General features: G+C 45.4%; 1 pseudogene; it reads left to right on the forward strand.

Moving 5' to 3' along the window:
- The window catches only part of LOC123080822 (polyubiquitin-like), a 121,074-nt pseudogene that overhangs the window by 70,166 nt on the left and 23,832 nt on the right, over positions 1-27,076 (forward strand).

Raw genomic sequence — 27,076 nt, forward strand, 5'->3', positions numbered from 1 at the left:
ATTATTTTCCCATGTGTGTATGTCGTCGTTGTCGATATAACCCCCTCTCGACCGCGATAACTTATACCACGGGAGCACCCCCCGGCCCTCTCACTCGACCAAAACTCTCGAGGACACCCAAACCCTAGAAAAACACGATGTCTGTCTCCTACCCCCTCCCGCCGCGCCCCTACCCAACAAACTCTCTCGAGGCCACCCAAATTTACCAAGTTCAAAGAGCGTTGTCGTCGAGGCCACCCCAAACCCTTGAAGCGTTCGGCGAGATTACCTGCCTGACAGTGTACATTATGATTTCTTGGAGGTGGAGGAACACAAATACCATTACGGGAAGCCTCTCGTCAAATACCAATACGGGAAGCCTCTCGTCAAAGATGGAAGTCCTCCTCTAACAACGATGATGCGAAGATTCCATGATTGGTATATGAAAACCTGCAGAGAGTCTGATGGGCTAAATATTTTGACGCTGAGAGTTAGACTGGAGCATGACCTCGTTGGAATTGATCTGTTGAATGTTCCATTTGAGGAGTTCTTCAAGTTTTTCAATCAAAAGGCCATCGATAAATTAACGGTCACTTGCTACTGTCTGTAAGTACTACTTCTGTCATTAAGTCTCTATATATAGGTCAGCTCTTTCATTGCATGTATATATAATTATCCTCACTATATTATGCAGGTTGAAGATCGCCGAATTGAAGAAAAGACAAATCGGTGATATTGGGTTCATTAACACAAATCTCATAGATGCTTATGAGATTGAAAAACATGCCAACGAAGTCGAGGCCACCTTGCGACGATCGTTGGTATTAAATCAAAACAAAGCTATAATACTCTTTCCTTACAACTTCAAGTGAGTGTTACTGTCTTTTGTATATTCGGTTTCCCTTATTACTCGAGGTTATAGTAATGTAATTGATGAGTTATGCATGCGTGCGCAGGTTCCACTATATTCTCCTGCAGATTAAGCTCGAGCAGGGACTACTAACCGTCTTTGACTCGAGACAAAAAGATCCTCAGGAGTATGCGGACATGACTGAAATGCTCGAGAGGTAAGTTAAATCGATCATTATCGCACCATATCGGCAACTTTGTTCATTTCCTGATATCAAGTAATTGTTTTCTTTGTCTGGTAGGGTTTGGAAAAAATTCACCTCAAAAGCTCCGGGACTGCCGAAGAAGCTGCAATGGAAACACCCGAAAGTAATTACTACTAGCTAGTTCCTCTCGAAGTTGCTTATCAGTTTGACTGGCCTCTATTTCTTGTAAAGTGGTTGTGGCAGGAATCCAGGAATAATTACTGTGGATACTACGTTTGCGAGTGCATCCGCCACACGACCTGTGAGCGGTAATACACTGCCAAACAATATGAAGTGCGTAAGCAATAATATTCACAATTTTATTTTATTACCATCATTTGTGTTGAGTTTCATTCATTCATATATATGTATTGACCCCTTCTTCAAATTTAGATGTTTCGGATGCGGGATGAACTCCTAGCACCAGATCGCATGCGAGGAATTCAAGAGGAATTGGCGGCATTCTTTCTTGACCACGTGATCGATAAAAACGGAGAATACTATGTGGACCCTAAGTTCGTATATAATTAGGGGATTATATTGTAAGAGATACAAAAACTTGTTGTTCGACCAATCTCTCGGAGAAGGAGAGGTCGATATCACTTCTCTCTTTATATGTTCTTCTGTACTTAATGGTTTCCTTCATTTGCTTACTAGCTAGCATGTCGAGTCCTCTCTATACGTATAGTACGCAGCGTCGACCAACAAAGGAGATAAGAGAGGACACGTACTTCTCTCTATTAATTAGCTAGCTAACACAATATACGAAACACCTAAATTAACCCCACAAAACACCCTACCCCCCCCCTTTCAAAAAAAAACATAGCCAATGAAATGCTGACGCGTGGACGCTTATTGGTCCCGGTTGGTGCTACCAACCGGGACCAAAGGCCCTCCTGTCTGGGCTCGCCGCAGCGGCCACGTGGAGGCCCATCTGTCCCGGTTCATATAAGAACCGGTACTAAAGGTACAGGGCTTTAACGACCCTTTAGTCCCGGTTCCGCAACCGGGACAAATGGCCCTTACGAACTGGGACAAATGACCTTTTTTCTACTAGTGCGATGATGTGTGAGTAGTTTACTTCAGACCTTCGGGTCTATAGTTATTAGCTAGATGGCTTCTTCTCTCTTTTTGGATCTCAATACAAAGTTCTCCCCCTCTCTTGTGGACATCTATTCAATGTAATCTTCTTTTGCGATGCGTTTGTTGAGACCGATGAATTGTGGGTTTATGATCAAGTTTATCTATGAACAATATTTGAATCTTCTCTGAATTCTTTTATGTATGATTGGTTATCTTTGCAAATCTCTTCGAATTATCGGTTTAGTTTGGCCTACTAGATTGATCTTTCTTGCAATGGGAGAAGTGCTTAGCTTTGGGTTCAATATTGCGGTGTCCTTTCCCAGTGACAGTAGGGGCAGCAAGGCATGTATAGTATTGTTGCCATCGAGGATAACAAGATGGGGTTTATTTAATATTGCATGAGTTTATCCCTCTACACCATGTCATCTTGCTTAAGGCGTTACTCCGTTCTTATGAACTTAATACTCTAGATGCATGCTGGATAGCGGTCGATGTGTGGAGTAATAGTAGTAGATGCAGGCAGGAGTCGATCTACTTGTCTCGGACGTGATGCCTATATACATGATCATACCTAGATATTCTCATAACTATGCTCAATTCTGTCAATTGCTCAACAGTAATTTGTTCACCCACCGTAAATACTTATGCTCTCGAGAGAAACCACTAGTGAAACCTATGGCCCCGGGGTCTATTTTCCATCATATTAATCTTCCAACACTTTGTTATTCTCATTGCCTTTTATTTTACTTTGCATCTTTATTATAAAATACCAAAAATATTATCTTATCATATCTATTAGATTTAATCTTTGCAAGTGGCCGTGAAGGGATTGACAACCCCTTTATCGCGTTGGTTGCGAGGAGTTTTTTTACTTGTGTAGGTACGAGGGACTCGCGCGTGGTCTCCTACTAGATTGATACCTTGGTTCTCAAAAACTGAGGGAAATACTTACGCTACTTTGCTGCATCACCCTTTCCTCTTCAAGGAAATCCAACGCAGTGCTCAAGAGGTAGAAGTAATGTTCATGTACCATTGATGCAATTCATACATTCTCGTTGGGAGGTTCTTGACCTCATCGGGCTCGACCAAAGGTTGGCCCCGGACATATTTCAGTTTTATTTCCTCCTCTCTAAGCGGAGACATGGGCTCGATCTCGAGGAGTTGTCCAACACTGATACCGAGCATTTTAGCCTGGCTTATATGCTCCTCGGTTATTACCAGATTGCCCAGCTGGGGAACGTTAACGGTTTGCCCACAATAATGTAGGGCGCGGGTACTCTCATGTGTTGTTGGCACAACAAGCAGGGAGATCGATTGCGCCGCCTGTTCTCCCAGCTGGGGAACGGTTTTCCCGCATTTTTTGCCAGCCGCTTGTTGGCTCGAGCTCGAGCTCGCTTCCTTCTTTAGTTGTGCTTGATGTAGCTTCCTGAGTTGGCGCTCATAGTCTGAGTCAATAGGCTTGGGAGCTGGTGGTCTAGCCATACGAATGAAGTGGTCAATCTTTTCCTCAGACACTTTCTCCCTTGGCGGCGGTGCCGGTTTCGGTCAAAAATCGGCGTCCACTTGGGTCCGCACTATGGCTGCATTTTTCTCCTCGGTCATGTCGTAAGGCCTCTGAGGAAGAGGAGTGAGGCTTGGACCATATTTATATCGCTTGCCTCCGCCGGTACCTCTTGTACTACCTCGACTCGTACCGCTACGCACCATAGCTGCGGCGGCTCTCTTCTGCGATTGCTGAGGCGGCGGAGACGGCTGACATGGCTCAGTTGGATCAGGAGTCTACTCACGCATTGGTGGACTTGGAGGAGCGGGAGTCTGCTGACACGGTGGCGGACTTCGAGGAGGAGTCGGCTAACGCGTTCGTGGACTTGGAGGAGCGAGAGTCTGCTGACACGGTGGCGGACTTCGAGGAGGAGTCGGCTCACGCGTTCGTGGACTTGGAGGAGCAGGAGTCTGCTGACTCAGTGGCAGACTTCGAGGAGGAGTCGGCTGACTCGGTGTCGGTAGCCTTCGAAAGATGATGCAATCCTTTCTCCATAGGATGATACGATGTATGGCCTCTCCCAGTGTGTGCTCGTCGTCACCTCCAGCAATGTCAAGCTCTAGCCCCAAATATTGGTCCACCACCTCACAACCAAGACACGATCATAGCCCGCTAGAATCGGGTTGCAATGGAAGGTTGCTTCGGGGGGATTTGTAAAAGCAACGGCGTCCGCCACCTCCATGGATATGTTCTTCATTTTGAAGTGTAGCTCACAGTTAGTGTTCTCTATGATGTCATCCACAGGGTATCTATCCAGCAGTGTGTCGCCCGGGGCGGAACCAACGCTGCTTCTCGGCATGGATGGGACGGTGCTATCCAATGCTGGATCATCCGCTAGCTGCTGCCGCTGCTGAGACCCCCTTTCCTGGCTAAGTGAGTCGATCTGCTGCTGCTGCCGCTGGAATTTGAGTGCCAAGTCCGCGTGCCTTGCTTCTAGGCCTTGAAGGCGTTCTACTTCCTGCTTCCTCTGCTCCTCCTCCAGCTTCCTCTTCTTCTCCTCCTCCATCTTCCTTCTTGCACGGCTCCTGTAGTCATCGTTCCAGTCCGAAAAGCCCTCATACCAGGGAATAACGCCCTTGCCTCGTGTTCTTCCCGGGTGTTCAGGATTTCCTAGGGCGCGCGTAAGCTCGTCGTTCTCTCTGTTGGGCGTGAACACCCCTTTCGAGCATCTTCTATTTCCTCAAGTAACTTTTGTTCGGCTCCTTTTAGACTTGCCTTCTTTGAAACCTCGCCTGTCTTCGGGTCCAACGCCCCCCATGCGCATAGAACCAAGTTCTGCACCTGGGGGCCAGCTCCTAGTAACTGGAGTGACCCCTGCATCCACCATCTCTTGCTCAAACTTATCCCACTTAGGCAATGCCACCGCGTAGCCACCTGGCCCCAGCCTATGGAACTGCGTCTTTTTTGCGGCATTGGCCTTGTTTTTTCTCGACCGTTCCTTAGATAATTCTGATTCCTTGAATTTCAAGAAAGCGGGCCAGTGTTCTCTTTGCTTCTCCAGTGTTCCCTTGAATTCTGGAGTCATCCTTTCTGCAGCGACGTAGTTGGCCCATACAGTTTTCTTGTGGGTGTTGAATGCAATTGCCATCTTCTTAAGAGCAGCGTCCTTGACTTTCTGCACATCTGCATCAGTGAAATGATCTGGTAGGGTGAAATGTTCCATCAGAGATTCCCAAAGCTTTTGTTTTGCTCTGTCGTCGACCCAAGTAACATCTGGACGTTTAGTTTTTGGCTCTTTCCATTCTCGGGAGTTGGTCCTTCACAAGAACTCCGCACTAACGAACGAACTTGTTCGCAATGTTCTTAGGCATGAGGGGTTCGCCATTAGCTTTGATGGAATCGATGTTGTACTTTACACCCTCCTTCAACTTTTTGCCTGGGCCTCGCTTTGTCCTGCTGTCTGTAGAAGCAGATTTGCTCGATCCGGAGGGCAGAAAGAAGAAAGATCAATTCGTTAATATATCTTCAAATCAAAAAAAACATGTGATGATCACCAGATGCCTGCTTATATAAATATACCTCGCTGGTAGTCCTTGTTATTTCAAGATCAACATTGTATGCGTCATCATAAACATTGTCTGCATCATCATAATCATAATCATAGTTCATGACTTCATCAGCTTGGTCGTCGAGATCGAATATCTTATCATCACCCTCCCCGGTATTGTTCAGATATTGGGATCCGTCATCTGCTTCATTCAGATCATCTGCCATGTGAGGGCTGCGTATGATCTCGAACAGGGCCTCTTCTCCCTCTCTGCCGGTATTGTCCGCCATAGCTTTTATTTAACTAATCCAGAAGAAATATAAAACAATTTAGTATTCAAATTACAATGCATGGATGCAATCAATAAGGAAAAATTGAATCATATAGTACATAATATGCATCGTCTCGAATAATATATAATCTCGAATACATCGTCTCGAATAATATATAATCTCGAGTACATCATCTCTAATAATATATATAATCTCGAATACATCATCTCTAATAATATATATATATATATAATCTCGAATACATCGTCTCGAATAGTATATATCGAATACATCACTGGCTAGGTAGCTAATAAAGATCGAATACTACAGAAGAATCTAGGCCACTCGCGGTTCCTGGGGCGCGGGCGGTGGACACCCAAAGAGAAGGAACCATCACAGGATCATATCTCCGGTCATCTGCCCAAAGAACCTGCCAGGTATTGGAGAACCTGACGTCCATAACACCCATGTAGCGATCGACGTGCTCGTCCTCCTCCCTGACACGGCGACGCACCACCTCTGGCAGGGCCGGCTCCCTTTGCACCGAATGTGGCCCACGCGAACGCCACCAAAGCAGATCAGGGTCGACGACGGGACCCGAGGCCGGGTTCCTCACCAAGCGGCGCGCCCCTGCAGGTAGCACCTCCCAGTGCCAGCCTGGCGGAGCCTAGCCCGGACATGGGTCAGCCGGACGTCGTCGCGAACAGGTCGACGGCGAGGATGTGAGCCGGGCATCGTCGAGAAAAAATACTATATGCCCGCAAAAAGTAACATTTATTAAATGATTGATTGTGATAACTAAAATTCTATATGCAAATTCTAAATTCTTCTATAACTAAAATTATAAGAAACTAAAAAAACATCGATCATCGTCTAACAATTTGACATTAATCTAATTCATCTAGCTAAAACTAATTCTAAAATTTCTAACAGTTCTATATAACTAACATTTCTAATATTTCTATAACTGAAAAACAGAAAAATTTATAACATTTCTTTATAACTAACATTTCTAATATTTCTATAAGTAAAAACAAAAAAATTTCTAACATTTCTACAGATATTTCTATAACTAAAAAACAGAAAAACAATTATAACTAAAAAACTAAAAGACAATGTGTGTGTGTGAACATGTCGGCCGGGGCAGGAGCTCACCGGCGAGGCGAGGCGACGGGGTGCGGCGACGGGCGGTGACGACGGGGATGGGGACAGGGCGGCGGCGACGGGGACTGGGACGGGCCGGGTAGGGACGACGCGCGGGACGACGGGGGTGGGGCGCAGCGACGGGGACGGGGACGGCCGGGGCGGCGACGGCAACGGACTGCGACAGGGACGGCGACGGACGGCGACGGGGGCGGCGACGAGGGGCGGCGGCGATGGGGCAGAGGAGAAGAAGCAGAGGGAGAGACGAGAAACTGAATTTTTTTGAAGTGTTTTCTTATATAGAACCCCCCCCCCCTTTAGTACCGGTTGGTGGCTCCAACCGGTACTAAAGGTCTGTTTTGGCCAGCCCAAGCGGCGGGAAGCGCCCCCTTTAGTACTGGTTGGAGCCACGACCCGGTATTAAAGGCGGTGCGCTGGCGCAGGTGCGGTGCGGCAAGTTTAGTCCCACCTCGCTAGCCTAGGGGCGTCCGCACTAGTTTATAAGCCCCAATGCGGTAGCTCTCTCGAGCTCCTCTCCAAAGCAGGCCTACTGGGCCTACCTGTTCTGTGCTGCCCTATGGGCCTACTGGGCCTTTGCGGGCCTGCATCCTGGCCCAACAACACATTGGGTTTCTAGTCGTATGCAGGCCGCTCTGGCCCAGTAGGCGGGCTTTTTTATTTTCTTACTTTTTTTGCTTTATTTATTTTTGTTTTATTTATTTTTGAGTTTTTTTTTGCTGTATTTAGAGTTTCTTTGTGAATATTTTTGCTTTAGGTACAAAAAATTACAAACTTTCTGTTAGTGTCGGTAGTATTCAAATTCGAATATTTAAATTTTGAATTATTTGAAATTTGTGTGAATCACTAGTTTGTGAATAACTTAACTTTGAAAATAGATTTTTCAGTGATTCTTTTTTCTTATGTTTAATATTAGTGTGTTTATCATTATATTCAATTTGGTAATACTTAGGTTATTTAAAAAATGAAATGCCTTTGTAACAGATGAGTTTTCGTCCGAAACCCTGATACTTCGAAAGAGATTGTCCATTTTGTACACGAAGTGCATCCAGTTTTTGTGGTAACCCTCTCTACTTTTTTGCACATGCTATGTGGGTGAAATTATGATACCATGCCAACTTTCAACCTTTTCTGAGTTCATTTGAAGTGCTTTTCAATTTCAGGGTCATTTAGCTGGAAAAAATCAGTAAATGCATGAAAGAATTTGCTTGCACATAAAATTTCTTCGCGTTTCAAATGCCAAAACACATAACTACCCTAACTATTACAGAGATTCCCTCCTGGGTGTGAAACACAGAAGAAAGTGATGATAGTGAAGCCGATCACCTCCCAGATCTTTGGGTGTGAAACTTTTTCTTCGCGTGTGTCCCTTTGCGCCGTAGCCATGGAAAATCTTCATCCTTTAACTGGATGCTCGGGTCAATATTCACTGTGAATGGAGCAATTTCATCAAACTTTTCATAATCTTCTGACATGTCTGTCTTGTCATCCACTCCCACGATGTTTCTCTTCCCAGAAAGAACTATGTTGCGCTTTGGCTCATCGTATGATGCATTTGCTTCCTTATCTTTTCTTTTTCCCGGCTTGGTAGACATGTCCTTCAGATAGGAAACCTGTGCCACATCATTGGCTAGGACGAATGGTTCGTCTGCATACGCAAGATTGTTGAGTTCCACTGTTGTCGTTCCTTACTGCGGGTCTTCCGCTACCCCGCCTCGTGTCATATTGACCCATTTGCACCGAAATAAAGGGACCTTCAAACCACGTCCATAGTCAAGTTCCCATATGTCCTCTATGTAACCATAATATGTTTCCTTTCCCGTCTTGGTTGCTGCATCAAAGCGGACACCACTGTTTTGGTTAGTGCTCTTCTTATCTTGGGCGATCGTGTAAAATGTATTACCATTTATCTCGTAACCTTTGAAAGTCATTATATTTGAAGATGGTAACTGGGACAGCGAGTACAACTCATCTTCAATAGAGGCGTTATGCATGATACGTGTCTGCAACAAACCGGCGAAACCCCTGGTTTGTTCACGTGTAATCCAGTAATCAGACCGCTCCGGGTGTTTGGAGCATAGAAAATTCTTGTGTTCGTCCATATACGGAGCCACCAAGGCAGAATTCTGTAGAACTATGTAGTGTGCTTCAGTGAAAGAATGTCCGTCCATACATACTACTTGATTCCCTCCTAGCGTGCCTTTTCCATCCAATCTGCCCTTATGCCGCGATCCAGGAACACCAACCGGCTTAATGTCAGGAATAAAGTCAATACAAAACTCAATGATCTCCTCATTTTCATTGCCCTTGGAGATGCTTCCTTCTGGCCTAGCACGGTTATGAACATATTTCTTTAAGACTCCCATGAACCTCTCAAAGGGGAACATATTGTGTAGAAATACAGGACCCAAAACGTTAATCTCTTCGCACAGGTGAACTAGGACGTGCGTCATGATGTTGAAGAACGATGGTGGGAACACCAACTCGAAACTGACAAGACATTGAACCAAATCATTCTCTAACCTTGGTATGATTTCTGGATCGATTACCTTCTGAGAGATTGCATTGAGGAATGCACATAGCTTCACAATGGCTAATCGAACGTTATCTGGTGGAAGCCCCCTCAATGCAACCGGAAGCAGTTGCATCATAATCATGTGGCAGTCATGAGACTTTAGGTTTTGGAACTTTTTCTCTGCCATGTTTATTATTCCCTTTATATTTGACGAGAAGCCAGACGGTACCTTAATACTGAGCAGGCATTCAAAGAAGATTTCCTTCTCTTCTTTGGTAAGAGCATAGCTGGCATGACCCTGATGCCGTCTTTTCCGTGCATATGTTGCTGGTCCTCCCGTGCCTCGGGTGTATCTTTTGTCTTCCCATACACGCCCAAGAAGCCAAGCAGGGTCACGCAAAGATTCTTCGTCACGTGCATCACGTCGATTGCGGAGCGGACCCCTAGGTCTTTCCAATAGGGCAGTTCCCAAAATATAGATTTCTTCTTCCACATGGGCGCGCGTCCGTCGGTGTCATTCACAACAGGTTGTCCGCCAGGACCCTTTCCAAAGACTACCTTCAAATCCTTGACCATATCATGTACATCAGCACCAGTACGGTGGCGAGGCTTCGTCCGGTGATCCGCCTCACCTTGGAAAGGCTTGCCTTTCTTTCTTACGGGATGCCTGCTCGGAAGAAATCGACGATGTCCCAGGTACACATTATTCCTACGATTGTCCAAATATATACTGTCGGTATCATCCAAACAGTGCGTGCATGCGCGGTATCCCTTGTTTGTCTGTCCTGAAAGGTTACTGAGAGTAGGCCAATCATTGATGGTCACGAATAGCAACACCTTTAGGTCAAATTCTTCCTGTCCATGCTCATCCCATGCACGTACACCTGTTCCATTCCACAGCTGTAAGAGTTCTTCAACTAATGGCCATAGGTACATGTCAATGTCGTTGTCGGGGTGCTTAGGGCCTTGGATGAGCACTGGCATCATAATGAACTTCTGCTTCATGCACAACCAAGGAGGAAGGTTATACAAACATAGAGTCACAGGCCAGGTGCTATGGTTGCTGCTCTGCTCCCCAAAAGGATTAATGCCATCTGCGCTTAGACCAAACCATACGTTCCTTGCGTCACCTGCAAACTCCTTCCCGTACTTTCTCTCGATTTTTCTCCACTACGACCCGTCAGCGGGTACTCTCAACTTTCCGTCTTTCATACGGTCTTCTCTGTGCCATCGCATCGCCTTGGCATGCTCTTTGTTTTGGAACAAACGTTTCAACCATGGTATTATAGGAGCATACCACATCACCTTGGTAGGAATATTCTTCCTGGGGCGCTCGCCCTCGATATCACCAGGGTCATCGCGGCTGATCTTATAGCGCAATGCACTACATACCGGGCAAGCGTTCAAATCCTCGTACTCACCGCAGTAGAGGATGCAGTCATTAGGGCATGCATGTATCTTCTGCACCTCTAACCCTAGAGGGTAAACATCCTTCTTTGCTTCGTACATACCCTCGGGCAATTCGTTGTCCTTTGGAAGCATATTCTTTATCATTACCAGCAACTTTCCAAATCCCTTGTCAGATACACCATTCTCTGCCTTCCATTGCAGCAATTCCAGTGTGGTGCCCAACTTTTTCTTGTCAGCTTGGCAATTCGGGTACAACAATTTCTTGTGATCCTCTAACATGCGCTGCAACTTCTTCTTCTCGAAATCACTTGCGTAGTTTCTCTTTGCATCGGCAATGGCCCAACCTAGATCATCAGCAGGCTCATCTGATGACTCTTCTTCAGCTTCTTCCCACATTGCCGGCTCAGCTTCTTCCCCCATTGTTGTATCATCGTATTCAGGGAACCCATGGCCAGGATAGCTGTCGTCGTCCTCTTCTTCTTCATTATCTTCCATCATAACCCCTCTTTCTCCGTGCTTGGTCCAAACATTATAGTGGGGCATGAAACCGGACTCAAACAGGTGGACGTGAATGGTTCTTGACGTAGAGTAATTGTGATCATTCTTACAGCCAGCACATGGACAAGGCATAAAACCATCCGCCCGCTTGTTTGCCTCAGCCGTAAGCAGAAAAGTATGCACGCCATTAATGAAGTCGGGAGAGCATCGGTCATCATACATCCATTGTCGGATCATCTTCATTACACAACACCGAAAAGACCAAATTAATACAAGTTCACACATAAATTTCATACATATATATAGTTCATACAACACTTAAATGCAACAAACAAATAACTCTCTAGCTAAAGCATTTAAATGCAACAACAAATGCGATCAAGATCGCAACTAAGGTAACAATTGATCCAACAGCATAATGATACCAAGCCTCACTATCAATGGCATATTTTCTAATCTTTCTAATCTTCAAGCGCATTTTCTCCATCTTGATATTGTGATCATCGATGACATCGACAACATGCAACTCCAATTCCATCTTCTCCCCGTCAATTCTTTTCAATTTTTCTTTCAAATACTCGTTTTCTCTTTCAACTAAATTTAACCTCTTGACAATAGGGTCGGCTGGAATTTCCGGTTCACATACCTCCTAGATAAAAATATCTATGTCAGCTTGATGGGCATAATTTGTCATAAACACGAAATGCAACAACTAGTTTTAAAAGAGAATATACCACATCCGAATCATAACAAGGACGAGGGCCGACGGGGACGGATATCAAAACCATGGCACTATGTATAACAAACAACGTACAGGTAAGATAATTATACGAGTAACTATATATGCAAATCACACAAACATCAATTTGGTAATGTAAAACATTCATGAACAAGAGGCTTACCACAAGGTGGTGCCGGAGACGGGACGGTGCGGGCGATCGATGGTGGTTACGATGGAGATTTAGAAGGCACTAAGTAAACCACACCTACATATGCAAACTAAGTGTTATTTTTGACCTCAAATTGCATATAAATCAAATACTAGCACATATAATTCCTCCCAAATTACTAAACTCACAAATTAATCACTATACAAAGCATTGCAAGAGCTAATCTAGCAATGAGAGATGAAAGGACAAAGTTGCTAACCTTTGTGATCATTTGAATGGATGGGGGCCTTCAAATCTTGACAAATTTTGGACAAAATGTGTGATGAGCTCGAGAGGAAGAGGGGAGGAACAGAGAGAAGAGCGGAAAGGGGAAGAACAGAGCGAGCTCAGGTGGACGAAGGGTTTATGTAGGACGACCTTTAGTACCGGTTCGTGACACAAACCGGTACTAAAGGTGCTGGAGGGACCCCAAACTGACAACATCCTGCCACCACTCACTTTAGTACCGGTTCGTGGCACGAACCGGTGCTAAAGGTTCGCCACGAACCGGTACTAATGAGAGCGGCCGGCTAGCCGTTGGAACCGGCACTAATGGACACATTTGTGTCGGCTCAAAATCAAACCGGCACTGATGTGCTTCACATTTGACCCTTTTTCTACTAGTGAGTGTAGATTCTATGGTTTCCTTCTGGTTTCGATTCTTAAAAAGTTCCACTCTAGTTTATGTATGTTATATATTATGGATTTGACCTGGACTTGCATTACACATGTTTTGATGCAATCATATAGCTGCTTATTTGATCAAACAATTTGCTCATGTTATCGTTACCCGCCGCACATGACACAAGGGTCTTGAATCACCCATAAGCAGACTTCTCTTCATTTCCCGTGCGTCTGATAGGTATATCATAATAAAAATTGTCATCATTCATCATATTCTTATGTGGGACGCTAACTTGGTGTTTATTTTCAGGGAAATACAATGGATATCGAAACCGAACGAGATTTTTTGCTCTTTTTAAGGGGAGTACAAGCCATCTACTAGAATTCCTCCTTCGTCATCACTGTCCACCTCAAGGGAAGTATGAGATTAAGCATGCTTTTGGGGTGCTCAAGCAAAAATGGCGCATATTCCAATTTTCTCACCTTGTATGTAGAAGCGTATCATCATTGCTTGCATGGCATTTCACAATTTCATTGATCATAGGATGTTCAGTGACAATTTTTTTGATAAATGTGATGTTGATGATGAGTACGTACCTCCAGTGCTACAATGGGGAGAGTTACCAACACAAACATATACCGTTGATAAGGAGGAGAACACTAAAACTATTCATAACAGGATAGCTAATGCTTGTCTTGAGATGGCTGTTGTGGAACATGCAATTTCAAAAATATTCCTACGCCCACGCAAGATCTATCTAGGAGATGCATAGCAACGAGAGGGGAGAGTGTGTCCACGTACCCTCATAGACCGAAAGCGGAAGCGTTTAGTAACACGGTTGATGTAGTCGAACGTCTTCGCGATCCAACCGATCCAAGCACCGAACATATGACACCTCGTTCAGCACACGTTCAGCTTGATGACGTCCCTCGAGCTCTTGATCCAGTTGAGGCCTAGGGAGGGTTCCATCAGCACGACGGCGTGGTGATGGTGATGATGAAGTTACCGGCGCAGGGCTTCGCCTAACCACTACGACGATATGACCGAGGTGTGTAACTGTGGAGGGGGGCACCGTACATGGCTAGGAACAATTGATGTGTGTTCTAGGGGAGCCCTCCCCATGTATATAAAAAGGAGGGAGAGGGAGGGAGGTAGCCTAGGGCGCGCCCAAGTAGGAGGAATCCTACTTGGGCCCCTAGTCCAATTCGGCCCCCCTTACCATATTTGGACAAGGGGGAAAGGAAGGAGGGGGGAGGGGAAGGAAGTAGGAGTCCTACTTCATACTTTCATTTAACTCCTCTCCTTTCCCTTTCTCCCCACTTGGCTGGCCCTATAGGGGGCGCACCAGCCCCTTGTGGGCTGGTGTGTTCCCTTACTTGGCCCATTAAGCCCGTATCTTTGCCGGGGGTTGCCCGAAACCACTTCCGGTGACCCGGTATCACCTGGAACACTTCCGGTGTCCAAATACTATCGTCCTATATATGAATCTTTACCTCTCGACCATTTCGAGACTCCTCGTCATGTCCGTGATCTCATCCGGGACTCCGAAGAAACTTCGGTCATCAAATCACATAACTCATAATACAAATTGTCATCAAACGTTAAGCGTGCGGACCCTACGGGTTCGAGAACTATGTAGACATGACCGAGACATATCTCCGGTCAATAACCAATAGTGGAACCTGGATGCTCATATTGGCTCCTACATATTCTACGAAGATCTTTATCGGTTAAACCGCATAACAACATTCATTGTTCCCTTTGTCATTGGTATCTTAGTTGCCTAAGATTCGATCGTTGGTATCATCATACCTAGTTCAATCTCGTTACCGACAAGTCTCTTTACTTGTTTCGTAATGCATCATCCCGCAACTAACTCATTAGTCACATCGCTTGCAAGGCTTATAGTGATGTGCATTACCTAGAGGGCCCAGAGATACCTCTCTGATACATGGAGTGACAAATCCTAATCTCGATCTATGCCAACTCAACAAACACCATCGGAGACACCTGTAGAGCATCTTTATAATCACCCAGTTACGTTGTGACGTTTGATAGCACACAAGGTGTTCCTCCGGTATTCGGGAGTTGCATAATCTCATAGTTAGAGTTACATGTATAAGTCATGAAGAAAGCAATAGCAATAAAACTAAACGATCATTATGCTAAGCTAACGGATGGGTCTTGTCCATCACATCATTCCCTAATGATGTGATCCCGTTCATCAAGTGACAACACATGTCTATGGTTAGGAAACTTAACCACCTTTGATTAACGAGCTAGTCAAGTAGAGGAATAATAGGGACACTATGTTTTGTCTATCTATTCACACATGTACTAAGTTTCCGGTTAATACAATTCTAGCATGAATAACAGATTTGTATCATGATATAAGGAAATATAAAATAACAACTTTATTATTGCCTCTAGGGCATATTTCCTTCAATAGCAATATAGGTTACCTATATTGATGAAGATCATCATCACTTGAACCATATGTCTTTCCTATGCCTTTTGTATTATTATTATGGGGTCATATCTATTTATACGTAATATGCAACATCAAAGTACAGTCGTTGAATTGCGTATGTGTTAGCTATGAATCATCCACATTGTCATAGTTTTTCTTTGCAAAACGGTAGCTCGATTTGCCTACCAATGTACAAATCATTAATTTTATTATGGGAAATTATCATATAAACATATTCACTAATGGCCCAGGGGAATTATAGAAAATTCACAGCAAAATCTACAATTTCACAGTCGTTTCGACCAAACAGCTTCCAGCTACAACTGAAAGTTCACATCAACTTTCTCTAGTTCACATCAGCTTTTTCAGATCTGCAGCTTAACTAGAGATGCTACAACTGAAAGTTCACACCAGCTTTCTCAAAGTTCACAACAGCTTTTTTCATAATCTGTAGCTCAACCAAACACACCATAAGAGTCCTTGTCTGTATTGTCCGCAGTTGATTGAGAATAGAGTATGTAGGTAGTTTGACCGACAAATAGCCTCATTTCCACACTTTACAGGCTGTATGCAGTGTGAATACATTTTAAACTCTAAAGAATATATTTAAGATCCTGAATCAGAAGCCATTCCACACTTTCCCCAGGCATGTTAAGCTTGTTCTTGCATGTTGCATCTTCAATAACTGGATCCTACAATGGGGTTGTGATATGCTTGTGCCAGAGGAGGAAGATGTGACGGTTGATGATGTTGAAACCTCCGGCCATGGTGTGGAGGCATTTGACAGTGAATCTTGGAAGAGAAAAAGGTCAAAGTGGGCTGAGGCAATGTAGGCAAATAGAGGTAACACAAGGATCTGAAGAAGAAGCACCACATGAAGCAGCAACAATAGAGGAACAAGCAACAACATGAAGAAGACGAGAATGAACTTTTGTCTTGTTCGGCAATGATGAACTTTCCCCTATTGAGACATATGACTATAAATTTGTATGGCAATTTGTTTGTAAATAGGATGAACTGACATTTATTTAATAGCTAGGACTGAAACTATGTTTCGAACTGCATATGCTAGTGTCTTTCATGGTAAGGTCACCACTATTAAAAGGGGGTCATCACAACATATGACGTGAACAACCAAACACCGTGTAGTGCATCAACCAATCCCAATGCGGGTAACCAAACGCCTAGGAAAAATTTGTCCTTGATGCAGGCTTACATTTAGGATGCCAAAGTACATGCATAACATGGGTTGTTGGCTTGTATTTACTTGGTCAGGCCTAACTAAGTCACAAATACCAAGGCCTATAAACAATGCAACCTACCAAACATGTCCATAGTGTATCCACACTCGCCTGCTTCTCTCATAATTGCATGAGATATGTGACTATGTACTATATATGATAAGCAATAGAATGACATTAAAATACCTTCTCGAAAGTAGTATGAACAATGCCTCTATGTGGAGAACCTCTTACCGCAGCTGCCACCCTTACACGCACAATACCTACCTGAAAATTCCATATTTTGTTTTCTGAACACCACACATGTCTTCTTTTATGAAAACTTGCATGCACTTTCATGTTTTTTGTCAAAATTCAACATGAGTTTGTATGGGCATCTTCAACGCGAACCCTCAAGTTGTCCGAACATAGTATGTCATCCAGTGCGGATAAATACTCATATTTGTCCGTGGACACGTCGGCACGCCCAAATTCCTTCAAACCAACGCAAACGAGGGGAGATTTGTGGGTGTTAGGAACGCCACCATGTACACGTCCAACAATATGCGGCCCCACCCAAAACAATCTCATGTGCCTGCGCACTCTCCCGCATGACGATACCTCTGCTCCCCGCGCTGCATTCATGCCATCTTAGAGCGGATGCGACCGGTTACTAGACCGGCATTGAAGCGGTGCACCAGCCGAGAGCGTCGCACGTGCCATGTTCGCTTGGTATCCACGCCTCTTCAATGTCGGAGTGACGGGACAACTTTCTAACACATTGAGCCTTGTTGCATGTTCATCTGCCGCTGACATTAAACAGCCGCGGTGGCCAAGAAACCGACTCCGAGGCCCCACATTGAAATAACCCGTCGCTTGGCCTGGCCGGGGCTTGCCATTTAAACATCGACATGCACGACACAGATCCAGACCACACCACCTTCGGCCCCACTCCTCCTTCATGCACCTATTATGGAACGGCGGCGGGATGTACCTCGTTGTTTAGATCCCCTCGATGTAGCAGAAAGCTCGAGTTGGTCGGCTTTGCGGCCGGCTAGCCTATCGTGCTTGACGGATAGAGGCGACGTCCGACGAGAACCACCGCCTGCGCCTGTGCATGTTGGCTTCACCATGGAGCAGGCACACTTTAACGCCATCGTGGCGGTGGAGCAACTAAAACTGTTGGTGTCAGCGTTTCGGTGTCGCAGGAAGACGAATGCTACAACATCGACCTTCTCGCACATCACCGGTTGGTAGAGGGGCAATTCTATTGCGAGCAGGCGAGCGACGAGGCCGTGGCAGCCTAGGTCGCGGAGGACCTGAACTTCATCAACCAGCAGCGGCCACTCTTCGGGTCCGCACGCAGCGCTTGCGCCGACCGACACGCGCGGTGGCTCCATGCCGACTATGACGCAATCGCGATGTAGGCGTATGCGGAGGGGGCATAGCACTAGTGCAGAACTGGGCTATAGCACTGGTTCGTGAGGACCTTTAGTGTCGGTTCTGTAACCGGCACTAAAGGGTGGGGACTAAAGGTCCCCCCCTTAGTACCGGTTATACACGAACCGCCACTAAAGGGCCACCACGTGGCACGAGCCAGCGCCGGGGGCGGGGAGACCTTTAGTACCGGTTGGTAACACCAACTGGTACTAAAAGTTTGGGGGGTTTGGGGTTCATGATTTATTTTTCATTTATTTTGTGTTTTCCATTTAATTCTTTTTCTTTTGCTGGTATTTTACGATACAACATAATGTACACATTGTGCATATATATAAATAAAATTTCTCGTAGAACTGATCATATATATATATCATCGAATGTCTCACAACCACCATTCACACACACACATGTATATATATAGAATTAGCTAGGTATATACAATTTCTCCTACATGTTGCTTCGGAGCCAGTGGCATTAGCCTTGGTGCCTTCGGAGCACGATGACAATTGGGAGTGGTTCATGGGGGCGGTAGCGGGTAATAGTATTCTTCTTTGGGATCTATGACCTGATCGAGAAAAAATCCCGCTATTTCCTCTTGAAGTGCTCGTATGCGCTCCGTTGGTAGGAGCTAATCCCGCACCTGATTGAACTGTTAAGAAGGAGATCAATATGCATGTGTATTAGTTGTGTGACTAGATATCGATAATGATGTAAAAATTGTGAATAGTGTTCTGGCAAACGTACCCATAGCTGTCTATCAGATTTGGTCCTTTCGGACGCCATCATGCGAATGTTCTCGCAAACGTAGTATGCACACATATCAGTCCCCGGCGCCTGCTTCAGGGCCTTTACGAGAATGGAATTTAATCAGATAATAATTAATCAAGCATGATAATTAATGGTATTGAAATAAGAATTAAAGAGATGGTATAGCTAGCTAGTACTACTTAATTACTTACCTTGGGTCGAAACGAATACAGCTTTTTTCGCCATTTGCCTGGAGTCACGTTGATGAACTTTGCCCAAGCCCTGCCCGCCAGCAAAGAAAATGAATAAAGGGGTTATTAAATAGTTGATATCCGGAAATGACGAACTAAATAGGCCAAGATATAGTTAATAATGATTGAAATTACCTGTCGACTATCCCCTTCAAGATGGTGAAGTCACTTTCTTTTCTAAGTAGTGAGTCCAGTACTTCAACTGTTTCTTCTTCAACCTTAATGACTATCAAGATCCAGTGGTAACTGCATGCGCACACGTTTGCATGTCTTAATTAAGCGGGCATGTGCATAACACTAATCAACTACCCTAAACCCTATACACTTAATTATTAACATCTAGATAGCTAGCTAGTAAGCAAAAACAGAATTTGTAGTACAAGACAGTGTGACTCACAGGAAGTTGTAAGGAAGTAGTATATCTTCATTGGTATTGAGGCGCTTCAAAAACTCTAGCATGTTTTTCTCTACATCAGCTCTATACCATTCGTATTGCCATGTGTCTTCATTAATGGAATTTGGGTCAATGAACCCAATGCCATAGCGTCCAGCTTATTTCATTTCATACATCGTCATCCTGCATAATAGCACAGAAAAGAATATAGTGAGGATAATTACAGGTAATGATCAATCAATGAGCACTACAGCTAGCTTGAGACTTAAATTACAGAAATAAATCACTTACAAACAATAGCAACTAACGATAGATTTGTCGAGTGCATCTTGATTGAATAACTGAAATAGTTCTGAATACTCAACGGAGACAGCTAGCACATGGAAGTAATGCTCCTCCTTGACTTTCACCATGAGGGACTCTCGATTGGAACTCTTGGTAATTTTCATGTACCAATCCTGCAATTCATACATTCTCGTTGGGAGGTTCTTGACCTCCTCAGGCTCGACCAAAAGGTTCGCCGCGGACATATTTTCGTTCTATTTCCTCCTCTCTAAGCGGAGACATGGGCTCAATCTCGAGGAGTTGTCCAACAGTGATACCGAGCATTTCAGCATGTCTTCTATGCTCGTCGGTTATTACCAGCTGATCTGTGCCGGTACTCGCATGTGTTGGTACAATGAGCGGGGGGATCGATTGCACCGCCTGTTCTCCCAGCTGGGGAACGGTTTTCCCGCTTTTTTGGCAGCTGCTTGGCTCGAGCTCGAGCTCAACTCCTTCTTTTGCTTTATTGCTCGAGCTCGAGCCTTCTTGACTTCGCGCTCATAGTCTGAGTCAACAGGTTTGGGAGCTGGTGGTTTAGCCATATGAATAAAGTGGTCAATCTTATCCTCAGGCACTTTCTCCATTGGCGGCGGTGGCGGTTTCGGTCCAAAATGGGCGTCCACATGGGCCTTCACTATGGCTGCGTTTTGCTCCTCGGTCATGTCGTAAGGCCTCTGGGAAGAGGCGCGAGGCTTGGACCATATTGAAATCACTTGCCTCCGCCTGTACCTCCTGTACTACCTCGAATTGTACCGCTACGCACCATAGCTGCGGCGGCTCTCTTCCGCGATTGCTGAGGCGACGGAGACAGCTGACGTGGCTGAGTTGGAGCAGGAGGAGTGGCCTGACGCGGTGTCGGACTTGGAGGAGTGGCCTGACGTTGTGCCGGACTTGGAGGAGGAGGAGTGGCCTAACGCGTTGGCGGACTTGGAGGAGAAGGAGTGGCCTGACGCTGTGCCGGACTTGGAGGAGGAGGAGTGCCCTAACGCGTTCGTGCACTTGAAGGAGCTGGACTCTGCTCAGGCGGTGGCTGATGACTTGGAGGAGCGGGAGTCTGCTGACATGTTGGCGGACTTCGAGGAGGAGTCAGCTGACGCGGTGTCGGTGGCCTTCGAAAGATGATGCAATCCTTTCTCCATAGGATGATATGATGTCTGGCCTCTCCCAGTGTGTGCTCCTCGTCACCTCCAGGAGTGTCAAGCTCTAGCCGCGAATATTGGTCCACCACCTCATCAACCACGACACGAGCATAACCGACTGGAATCGGGTTGCAATGGAAGGTTGCTTCGGGGGCATTTGTATAAGCAACAGCGTCCGCCACCTTCATGGATATGTTCTTCATTTTGAAGTGTAGCTCATAGTTAGTGTTCTCCATGATCATCCACGGGGTATCTATCTAGCAGTGCGTCGCCCGGGGCGGAACCCACGCTGCTTCTCGGCATGGATGGGACGGTGCTATCCAATGCTGGATCATCCGCTATCTGCTGCCGCTGCGGAGACCCCCTTTCTTGGCTAAGTGAGTCGATTTGCTGCTTCTGCCGCTGGAATTGGAGTGCCAACTCCGCGCGCCTTGCTTCTAGGCCTTGAAGGCGTTCTGCTTCATGCTTCCTTTGCTCCTCCTCTAGCTTCCTCTTCTTCTCCTCCTCCATCTTCCTTGTCGCTCGGCTTCTGTAGTCGGCGTTCCAGTCCTCAAACCCCTCATACCACGGAATAACGCCCTTGCCTCGTGTTCTTCCCGGCTGTTCATGATTTCCCATGGCGCGCGTAAGCTCGTCGTTCTCTCTGTTGGGCATGAACACCCCCGTTCGAGCCTCTTCTATTGCAACAAGTATCTTATCTTTGGCTCCTTTAAGACATGCCTTCTTTGAAACATGGCATGTCTTTGGGTCCAACGCCCCCCCAGGCGCATATAACCAAGTCCTGCACCTCGTGGCAGCTCAATGTAACTGGAGTGACATCTGCAGCCTGCATCTCTTGCTCAGACTTATCCCTTGGCATTGCCACCGCGTAGCCACCTGGCCCTAGCCTATGGAACTGCTCCTTTTTTGCGGCATTGGCTTTGTTTATTCTCGACCATTCCTTAGGTAATTACGATTCCTTAAATTTCACGAAATCGTCCGAATGAGCTCTTTGCTTCTCCAGTGTTCCCTTGAATTCTGGAGTCTTCTTTCCTCCTTCGACGAACTTGTTCCATATACTTTTCTTGTCGTTGTTGAATGCAATTGCCATCTTCCTAAGAGCAGCATCCTTGAATTTCTGCACATCTGCATATGTGAAATGCTCTGGTAGGGTGAAATGTTCCATGAGAGTTTCCCAAAGCCGATGTTTTGCTCTGTCGTCGACAAAAGTAAGATCTGGACGTTTCTTTGCTAGCTCTTTCCATTCTTGAAGGGAGATCGGGAGTTGGTCCTTCACAAGAACTCCGCACTGACGAATGAACTTGTTCGCAATGTTCTTAGACGCGCTTGGTTCGCCATTAGGTTTCATGGCATTGATGTTTTACTTTACGCCCTCCTTCAACTTTTTGGCCGGGCCTCATACCGTCCTACTGCTTGTGGAAGATTTGCTCGATCCGGAGGGCTGAAAGAAGAAAGATCGATTCGTTAATATATCTTCAAATCATTTAAAACATGTGATGATCACCAGATGCCTGCTTATATAAATATACCTCATCGGTCTCTGTTGTTTCAAGATCAACATTTTCTTCGTCATCATAATCATAGTTCGTGACTTCATCAATTCGGTCGTCGCGATCGAATATCATATCACCCTCCCCGGTGTTGTTTACATATTGGGAGCCGTCATCTTCTTCATTCTGATCATCTGGCCCGCGAGGGGAGCGTATGAGCTCGAACAGGGCCTCTTCTCCTTCTCTGCCGGTATTGTGTGCCATAGCTTTTATTTCACTAATCCAGAAGAAATATAAAACAAGTTAGTATTAAAATTACAATGCATGCATGCAATCAATAAGGAAAAACTGAATCAATCATAGTACATAATAAGCATCATCGAATATAATCTCGAATACATCGTCTCGAGTATTATCGAATAATATATATAATCTCGAATACATCGTCTCGAATAATATATATAAGCTCGCATTCATCGTCTCGAATATTATATATCGAATACATCACTAGCTAGCTAGCTAATAAAGATTGAATACTACAGAGTAATCTAGGCCACTCGCGGTTCCTGAGGCACGGGTGGTGGACACCCAAAGTGAAGAAACCATCACAACATCATAGCTCGGGTCATCTCCCCAAAGAACCTGCCAGGTATTGGAGAACCTGACGTCCATAGCAGCCATGTAGTGATGGACGTGCTCGTCCTCCTCCCTGACACGGCGACGTACCACCTCCGGCGGGGCCGGCTACCTCCGCACTGAAAGTGGCCCACACGAACGCCACCAAAGGAGCTCCGGGTCGACAACGGGACCCAGGGCCGGGTTCCTCACCAAGCGGCGCCCCCCTGAAGGTAGCACCTCCCAGTGCCAGCCCGGCGGAGCCCAGTCCCGGACATGGTTCCTCTGAAGCAGGACGTCGTCGCGAATGGGTCGACGGCGAGGATGCTGGCCGGGCATCGTCGACAACAAATACTATATGCCGCAAAAGTAACATTTTTAAATGATTGGATTGTGATTTCTTATATGCAAATTCTAAATTTCTATAACTAAAATTATAAGAAACTAAAAAAACATCGATCGTCTAGCTAAAACTAACATTTCTAACATTTCTATAACTAAAATTGTATAACTAATTTTTCTTTAACATTTCTATAACATTAATACAGAAAAAACTAACATTCCTATATAACTAACATTTCTAACACATTTCTATATAACTAACATTTCTATAACATTAATACAGAAAAAACAGAAAAAAACTAAAAACTAAAAACTAAAAACAGAAAAACTAAAAACTAAAAACAGAAAAACTAAAAACTGAAAACAGAACAAAAATTGTGTGTGTGTATGTGTGTGTCTATGTGTATGTGTGTGTAGGCGACGGCGCCGGCGGCGCGGCGGCTTTGATTGGAGGCAGGAGAGGGGGGACAGGGGCTCACAGCATGGGCGAGGTTGAGGCGACGGCGACGGCGTGGTCCAGGCGACGGCGACGGCGAGGCGAGGTCGATCCAAGGCGATGGCGACGGTGATGGGCCGGTGCGGGACGGGGACGGGCCGGCGACGGGGGCGGCGCAGACTCGACGGGGACTATGCGATGAGGACGGGGCGGCGCGGAGTCGACGGGGACGGCGCGACGGGGGCGGCGACGGCGCGGGATGGGGCGGCGGCGATGAAGCAGAGAGAAGTGGGAGATGAGAAACTGAAATTTTATGAAGTGTTTCTAGGAGGGACCTTTAGTACCGGTTGGAGGCTCCAACCGGTACTAAAGGCCTGTTTTGGCCAAGCCAAGCGGCGGGAAGGCGCCCCCCTTTAGTACCGGTTGGTGCCACGACCCGGTACTAAAGGTTGTGCGCTGCCAGGCGAGGGGCGCAGAAGTTTAGTCCCATCTCGCTAGTTGAGGAGCGCAGGACCAGTTTATAAGCCCAGCGCGGGCAATCCATTGAGCTCCTCTCAAATGCAGGCCTTCAGGGCCTACCTCTGCTACTCTGCCCTGTGGGTCCTACTCGGCTTGCAGGCCTGCATCCTGGCCCAACTACAGGTTGGGTTTCTAGTCTTATGCAGGCCGCTGTGGCCCAGTAGGTGGGCTTTTTTTTATTTAGTGTTTTTTCTTCTCTGCTATATTTAATTTCTTTTAATTATTTATAGAGTTTCTTTGTGAATATTTTTTCTTTAGGTACAAAAAATTACAAACTTTATGTTATTGCCAGTAGTTTAGAAATTTGAATAGTTTAAATTTGAATTATTTGAAATTTGTGTGAATCACTAGTTTGTAAATAACCGAACTTTAAACATATATTTTTCAGTGATATCATTATATTCAATTTGGTAATACTTAGGTTATTTAAAAAAATGAAATGCCTTTGTAACAGATGAGTTTTCGTCCGAAACCCAGGTACTTCGAATGAGATTGTCCATTTTGTACACGAAGTGCATCCAGTTTTTGCCATAACCCTCTCTACTTTTTTGCACATGCTATGTGGGTGAAATTATGATGCCATGCCAACTTTTAACCTTTCTAGAGTTCATTTGAAGTGTTTTTCAATTTCAGGGTCATTTAGCTGAAAAAAATCAGGAAATGCATGAAAGAATTTGTTTGCACATAAAATTTCTTCGCGTTTCAAATGCCAAAACACATAAGTACCCTAACTATTACAAAGATCCCATCTGGTTTGCTCGATGCGGCACTTTCCAGATATATAAGTCCGGAAACTCACTAGAGAAAAAAGTGATGACAGTGAAGCCGATCACATCCTAGAGTGAGATCTTTGGGTGTGAAACTTTTTCTTCGCGTGTGTCCCTTTGCGCCGAAACCATGGACAATCTTCATCATTTAACTGGATGCTCGGGTCAAAATTCGCTGCGAAGGGAGCAATTTCATAAAACTGTTCATAATCTTCTGACATGTCTGTCTTGTCATCCACTCCCACGATGTTTCTTTTCCCTGAAAGAACTATGTGGCGCTTTGGCTCATCGTATGATGCATTCGCTTCCTTATCTTTTTTTTCTCGGCTTGGTCGACATGTCCTTCACATAGAAAACCTGCGCCACATCATTGGCAAGGACGAATGGTTCGTATGCATACGCAAGATTGTTGAGATCCACTGTTGTCATTCCGTACTGCGGGTCTACCGTTACCCCTCCCCGTATCATATTGACCAATTTGCACCGAAACAAAGGGACCTTCAAACCATGTCCACAGTCAAGTTCTCATATGTCCCCTATGTAACCATAATATGTGTCCTTTCCTGTCTTGGTTGCTGCATCAAAGCGGACACCACTGTTTTGGTTGGTGCTCTTCTTATCTTGGGCGATCGTGTAAAATGTATTCCCATTTATCTCGTACCCTTTGAAAGTCATTACATTCGAAGATGGTAACTGGGACAGCAAGTACAGGTCATCTTCAATAGCCGCGTCATGCATGGCACGTGTCTGTAACCAACCGGCGAAACTACCCATTTATTCACATGTAATCCAGTCGTCAGACTGCTCCGGGTGTTTGGAGCGTAGAAAATTCTTGTGTTCCTCCATATACGGAGCTACCAAGGCGGAATTCAATAGAACTGTGTAGTGTGCTTCAATGAGAGAATGCCCATCCATACATATTATTTGATCCCCTCCTAGCATGCCTTTTCCATCTAGTCTGCCCTTATTTCGCGATTCAGGAACACCAATCGGCTTAAGGTCAGGAATAAAGTCAATACAAAACTCCATGACCTCCTCATTTTCATGGCCCTTGGAGATGCATCCTTCTGGCCTAGCACGGTTATGAACGTATTTCTTTAATACTCCCATGAACCTCTCAAAGGGGAACATATTGTGTAGAAATACAGGACCCAAAACGTTAATCTCTTCGCATAGGTGAACTAGGACGTGCATCATGATATTGAAGAAGGATGGTGGGAACACCAAAACGAAACTGACAAGACATTGCACCAAATCATTCTCTAACCTTGGTACGATTTCTGGATCGATTACCTTCTAAGAGATTGCATTGAGGAATGCACATAGCTTCACAATGGCTAATTGCACGTTTTCCGGTAGAAGCCCCCTCAATGCAACCGGAAGCAATTGTGTCATAATCACGTGGCAGTCATGAGACTTCAGGTTCTGGAACTTTTTCTCTGCCATATTTATTATTCCCTTTATATTTGATGAGAAGCCAGACGGTACCTTCATACTGAGCAGACATTCAAAGAAGATTTCCTTCTCTTCTTTGGTAAGAGCGTAGCTGGCATGACCCTGATGTGTGTCGTCTTTTCCGTGCATATGTTGCTGGTCCTCCCGTGCCTCCGGTGTATATTTGGTCTTCCCGTATACGCCCAAGAAGCCAAGCAGGGTCACGCAAAGATTCTTCGTCACGTGCATCACGTCGAATGCGGAGCGGACCTCTGGGTCTTTCCAATAGGGCAGGTCCCAAAATATAGATTTCTTCTTCCACATGAGTGCGCGTCCGTCAGCGTCATTCGGAATAGGTTGTCCGCCAGGACCCTTTCCAAAGTTTACCTTCA

This window comes from Triticum aestivum, chromosome 3D (assembly GCF_018294505.1).
Source record: "Triticum aestivum cultivar Chinese Spring chromosome 3D, IWGSC CS RefSeq v2.1, whole genome shotgun sequence".
NCBI lineage: Eukaryota > Viridiplantae > Streptophyta > Magnoliopsida > Poales > Poaceae > Triticum > Triticum aestivum.